The 6,939-nt window shown below is 39.3% G+C and overlaps 1 pseudogene; it reads right to left on the bottom strand.

Annotated features, from left to right (window-relative positions):
* Nucleotides 1-5,426: 5,426 nt before the first annotated feature.
* On the bottom strand, nucleotides 5,427-6,376 carry LOC104665219 (annotated as a pseudogene).
* Between the last annotated feature and the right edge of the window lie 563 nt (nucleotides 6,377-6,939).

Genomic DNA, 6,939 nt, shown 5'->3' with positions numbered 1-6,939 from the left:
CTAAAGGAGGAATTACGTACCCAACGCAAAGAAACTAAAAATCTTGAAAAAAGAGTGGAAGAATTGACAGCTAGACTAATTAATGCAGAGAAGATCATAAACGAAATGACAGAGATGAAAACCATGACACGAGAAATACGTGACAAATGCACAAGCTTCAGTAACCAACTCGATCAACTGGAAGAAAGAGTATCAGCGATTGAAGATCAAATGAATGAAATGAAGCGAGAAGAGAAACCAAAAGAAAAAAGAAGAAAAAGAAATGAGCAAAGCCTGCAAGAAGTATGGGATTATGTAAAAAGACCAAATCTACGTCTGATTGGGGTGCCTGAAAGTGAGGGGGAAAATGGAACCAAGTTGGAAAACACTCTTCAGGATATCATCCAGGAGAACTTCCCCAACCTAGTAGGGCAGGCCAACATTCAAATTCAGGAAATACAGAGAACGCCACAAAGATACTCCTCCAGAAGAGCAACTCGAAGACACATAATTGCCAGATTCACCAAAGTTGAAATGAAGGAAAAAATCTTAAGGGCAGCCAGAGAGAAAGGTCGGGTCACCCACAAAGGGAAGCCCATCAGACTAACAGCAGATCTCTCGGCAGAAACTCTACAAGCCAGAAGAGAGTGGGGGCCAATATTCAACATTCTTAAAGAAAAGAATTTTCAACCCAGAATTTCATATCCAGCCAAACTAAGTTTCATAAGTGAAGGAGAAATAAAATCCTTTACAGATAAGCAAATGCTTAGAGATTTTGTCACCACCAGGCCTGCCTTACAAGAGACCCTGAAGGAAGCCCTAAACATGGAAAGGAACAACCGGTACCAGCCATCGCAAAAACATGCCAAAATGTAAAGACCATCGAGGCTAGGAAGAAACTGCATCAACTAACGAGCAAAATAACCAGTTAATATCATAATGGCAGGATCAAGTTCACACATAACAATATTAACCTTAAATGTAAATGGACTAAATGCTCCAATTAAAAGACACAGACTGGCAAACTGGATAAAGAGTCAAGACCCATCAGTCTGCTGTATTCAGGAGACCCATCTCACATGCAGAGACATACATAGGCTCAAAATAAAGGGATGGAGGAAGATCTACCAAGCAAATGGAGAACAAAAAAAAGCAGGGGTTGCAATCCTTGTCTCTGATAAAACAGACTTTAAACCATCAAAGATCAAAAGAGACAAAGAAGGCCATTACATAATGGTAAAGGGATCAATTCAACAGGAAGAGCTAACTCTCCTAAATATATATGCACCCAATACAGGAGCACCCAGATTCATAAAGCAAGTCCTTAGAGACTTACAAAGAGACTTAGACTCCCATACAATAATAATGGGAGACTTCAACACTCCGCTGTCAACATTAGACAGATCAACGAGACAGAAAGTTAACAAGGATATCCAGGAATTGAACTCATCTCTGCACCAAGCGGACCTAATAGACATCTATAGAACTCTCCACCCCAAATCAACAGAATAGACATTCCTCTCAGCACCACATCGCACTTATTCCAAAATTGACCACATAATTGGAAGTAAAGCGCTCCTCAGCAAATGTAAAAGAACAGAAATTATAACAAACTGTCTCTCAGACCACAGTGCAATCAAACTAGAACTCAGGACTAAGAAACTCAATCAAAACCGCTCAACTACATGGAAACTGAACAACCTGCTCCTGAATGACTACTGGGTACATAACGAAATGAAAGCGGAAATAAAGATGTTCTTTGAAACCAATGAGAACAAAGATACAACATACCAGAATCTCTGGGACACATTTAAAGCAGTGTGTAGAGGGAAATTTATAGCACTAAATGCCCACAAGAGAAAGCAGGAAAGATCTAAAATTGACACTCTAACATCACAATTAAAAGAACTAGAGAGGGAAGAGCAATCACATTCAAAAGCTAGCAGAAGGCAAGAAATAACTAAGATCAGAGCCGAACTGAAGGAGATAGAGACACAAAAAACCCTCCAAAAAATCAATGAATCCAGGAGTTGGTTTTTTGAAAAGATCAACAGAATTGACAGACCGCTAGCAAGGCTAATAAAGAAGAAAAGAGAGAGGAATCAAATAGATGCAATAAAAAATGATAAAGGGGATATCACCACTGACCCCACAGAAATACAAACTACCATCAGAGAATACTATAAACGCCTCTACGCAAATCAACTAGAAAATCTAGAAGAAATGGATAATTTCCTGGACACTTACACTCTCCCAAGGCTAAACCAGGAAGAAGTTGAATCCCTGAATAGACCAATAGCAGGCTCTGAAATTGAGGCAACAATTAATAGCCTACCCACCAAGAAAAGTCCAGGACCAGATGGATTCACAGCTGAATTCTACCAGAGGTACAAGGAGGAGCTGGTACCATTCCTTCTGAAACTATTCCAATCAATAGAAAAAGAGGGAATCCTCCCTAACTCATTTTATGAGGCCAACATCATCCTGATACCAAAGCCTGGCAGAGACACAACAAAAAAAGAGAATTTTAGACCAATATCCCTGATGAACATTGATGCAAAAATTCTCAATAAAATACTGGCAAACCGGATTCAGCAGCACATCAAAAAGCTTATCCACCATGATCAAGTGGGCTTCATCCCCGGGATGCAAGGCTGGTTCAACATTCGCAAATCAATAAACGTAATCCAGCATATAAACAGAACCAAAGACAAGAACCACATGATTGTCTCAATAGATGCAGAAAAGGCTTTTGACAAAATTCAACAGCCCTTCATGCTAAAAACGCTCAATAAATTCGGTATTGATGGAACGTACCTCAAAATAATAAGAGCTATTTATGACAAACCCACAGCTAATATCATACTGAATGGGCAAAAACTGGAAAAATTCCCTTTGAAAACTGGCACAAGACAGGGATGCCCTCTCTCACCACTCCTATTCAACATAGTGTTGGAAGTTCTGGCTAGGGCAATCAGGCAAGAGAAAGAAATCAAGGGTATCCAGTTAGGAAAAGAAGAAGTCAAATTGTCCCTGTTTGCAGATGACATGATTGTATATTTAGAAAACCCCATCGTCTCAGCCCAAAATCTCCTTAAGCTGGTAAGCAACTTCAGCAAATTCTCAGGATACAAAATTAATGTGCAAAAATCACAAGCATTCTTATACACCAGTAACAGACAAGCAGAGAGCCAAATCAGGAATGAACTTCCATTCACAATTGCTTCAAAGAGAATAAAATACCTAGGAATCCAGCTTACAAGGGATGTAAAGGACCTCTTCAAGGAGAACTACAAACCACTGCTCAGTGAAATCAAAGAGGACACAAACAAATGGAAGAACATACCATGCTCATGGATAGGAAGAATCAATATCATGAAAATGGCCATACTGCCCAAGGTTATTTATAGATTCAATGCCATCCCCATCAAGCTACCAATGAGTTTCTTCACAGAATTGGAAAAAACTGCTTTAAAGTTCATATGGAACCAAAAAAGAGCCCGCATTGCCAAGACAATCCTAAGTCAAAAGGACAAAGCTGGAGGTGTCACGCTACCTGACTTCAAACTATACTACAAGGCTACAGTAACCAAAACAGCATGGTACTGGTACCAAAACAGAGATATAGACCAATGGAACAGAAGAGAGTCCTCAGAAATAATACTGCACATCTACAGCCATCTGATCTTTGACAAACCTGAGAGAAACAAGAAATGGGGAAAGGATTCCCTATTTAATAAATGGTGCTGGGAAAATTGGCTAGCCATAAGTAGAAAGCTGAAACTGGATCCTTTCCTTACCCCTTATACGAAGATTAATTCAAGATGGATTAGAGACTTAAATGTTAGACCTAATACCATAAAAACCCTAGAAGAAAATCTAGGTACTACCATTCAGGACATAGGCATGGGCAAGGACTTCATGTCTAAAACACCAAAAGCAACGGCAGCAAAAGCCAAAATTGACAAATGGGATCTAATTAAACTAAAGAGCTTTTGCACAGCAAAAGAAACTACCATCAGAGTGAACAGGCAACCTACAGAATGGGAGAAAATTTTTGCAACCTACTCATCTGACAAAGGGCTAATATCCAGAATCTACAAAGAACTCAAACAAATATACGAGAAAAAAACAAACAACCCCATCAAAAACTGGGGAAAGGATATGAACAGACATTTCTCAAAAGAAGATATTCATACAGCCAACAGACACATGAAAAAATGCTCATCATCACTCGCCATCAGAGAAATGCAAATCAAAACCACAATGAGATACCATCTCACACCAGTTAGAATGGCAATCATTAAGAAGTCAGGAAACAACAGGTGTTGGAGAGGATGTGGAGAAATAGGAACACTTTTACACGGTTGGTGGGATTGTAAACTAGTTCAACCATTATGGAAAACAGTATGGCAATTCCTCAAGGATCTAGAACTAGATGTACCATATGACCCAGCCATCCCACTACTGGGTATATACCCAAAGGATTATAAATTATTCTACTACAAAGACACATGTACACATATGTTTATTGCGGCACTATTCACAATAGCAAAGACTTGGAATCAACCCAAATGTCCATCTGTGACAGATTGGATTAAGAAAATGTGGCACATATACACCATGGAATACTATGCAGCCATAAAAAAGGATGAGTTTGCGTCCTTTGTAGGGACATGGATGCAGCTGGAAACCATCATTCTTAGCAAACTATCACAAGAACAGAAATCCAAACACCGCATGTTCTCACTCATAGGTGGGAACTGAATAATGAGATCACTTGGACTCGGGAAGGGGAACATCACGCACTGGGGCCTATCATGGGGAGGGGGGAGGGGGGAGGAGGGAGGGATTGCATTGGGGAGTTATACATGATATAAATGATGAATTGATGGGTGCTGACGAGTTGATGGGTGCAGCACACCAACATGGCATAAGTATACATATGTAACAAACCTGCACGTTATGCACATGTACCCTAGAACTTAAAGTATAATAAAAAATAAATTAAAAAAAAAAAGATTCAGTAATTTGAAATTGTTAACGCACTTTTTATTCCCATTTGAGAGCGGGGTGATGTTATTTATCTCTTTAAAGGAGAAGTTTAAATAATAAGTAGACACTTTCTCTTTTTCCATTTTTTTAAAACAAAATAATACCACATTTGCAAACTAAGGTGGGCCATTGGTTAACCAAGCTTTGAAAATGATTCATCTCAAATATAGAAATGTTCTTATTATCATTATGACTATCAAAGGAAAAGAACGGTATCCTTGAGAATCTTCAGCTCATATTAATCTCTCTGAGTTCACAGTCTTCTTACTTCAAACTAAGTTGTATTTTGGGAAACTTTAAATACAAGCATGAGTCTAAACATATTAACCTCTTTAAATGGCATTTTACTCATCTATAAAGTGACAAAGAACAGAAAAAATTGAAACGTTCATCTAGTTCTTTGCCGTGCTAGAATGGAGAACTTTTAGCACAGTCTGGCGTATCTGTTTGGTCTTCACACTATAGATGATGGGGTTCATTACAGGAGAGATTAGTAGGTAGGCACTGGCAATCAAAGTATGCAGGTAGGGTGGGGCCTGCTTCCCAAACCTGTGAACAAAGGACAGACTGATCAATGGAATGTAAAATACAGCAACAGCCCCAATATGGGAGATACATGTGCTGAAGGCTTTCTTCCTTTCTTCCGGGGAAGCAATGCTAAGAACAGTCTTAATGATCAAAATATACGAAAGAACAATAAAGACGGAATCCACCCCAGCAGTGGTAATCAGGGCAGTCATCCCAACTGCACTGTTGATTCTGGTGTCTGTGCATGAGAGCTTCATCACATCAGGGTGAAAGCAATAGGAGTGGTGGAGCATGTGGCTGTGTCAGTAGGAGAGTCTGTTAAGAAGCAACACCATAGGGATCAGTGTTATTGTTAACCTGGTGATAATTGCTACTCCAATCTGTGCTATTTTAAGATCAGTTAAGACAGAAGTATATCTAAGAGGATTAGTAATGGCCACAAAATGATCAAAAGCCATGGCCAACAGCACTGAGGATTCATGACAGTGAAGAGTTGAATAAAGAACATCTGGGACAAGCAGGCATTAAAGCTGATTTCCCTCACATTGAACCAGAATATACCCAGCATAGTGACCAGAGTGGATATGGACAGGCCGAGGTCAGTGGTGGACAGCATGGGGAGGAAATAGTACATGGGTTAGTGGAGGCTGGGCTGAGTGTCGATGGCAAAGAGGATCAGGTTGTTTCCTGAGAGGGCAGTTACATAGAGGAAGCAGAAGGAAATGGAGACCCAGGTGTGGAAGCCTTCCAGCCCAGGAACACCAGTGAGCAGGAAAATGATGGAAGTGGAGGTGATATTCTGCAAAGTTGACATATTGAATTCAAACGGCAGAATCTTAAGCTGTGTCTGGAAATGATAAACTGTATTTATTTATTATGCATTTAATCGGAAATTATTTCACCAAGTAAACATTTATAAAAGATGATGTCTACATTGTATAGAAAACGCATAAATATTGGTTAATGACAACAACAAATGAAGTCCACATCAAACAAAGGAACAGAAAACAGGAAATGAATGGTTCCCTGAGGATACAGAATTTGCGCAAAAACAAAGAGAGCAGCATTCCTTCTTATTTAAGTTCACATGTCTGATGGGTGACTTCAAGTGGTAGGTAGTCAGCAAATATTTGTTGAAGTGTGTTCAAAGGGTTGTATGATATTTTAGACAAATAGTAAATAATATATGCAGTGATTCTGATACATAATTGAATTACACTAGCTTTTAGAGGCCCATCCAAAAAATCCTCTCTTTATCTCCTGCTATTTTCTTTCAATCAGAATCAGATCCAATATATCCAATAAATAGCCAACATGTGTTGATCCCCTGCTATCTGCAGTTGATAATACCCTGGATAAGCATACAGTCTATTTGAG

The sequence above is a fragment of the Rhinopithecus roxellana genome, chromosome 15 (genome assembly GCF_007565055.1).
Source record: "Rhinopithecus roxellana isolate Shanxi Qingling chromosome 15, ASM756505v1, whole genome shotgun sequence".
NCBI lineage: Eukaryota > Metazoa > Chordata > Mammalia > Primates > Cercopithecidae > Rhinopithecus > Rhinopithecus roxellana.
The sequence above is the reverse complement of the archived record's forward strand: the minus strand, read 5'-3'. Positions and strand labels throughout refer to the sequence as shown.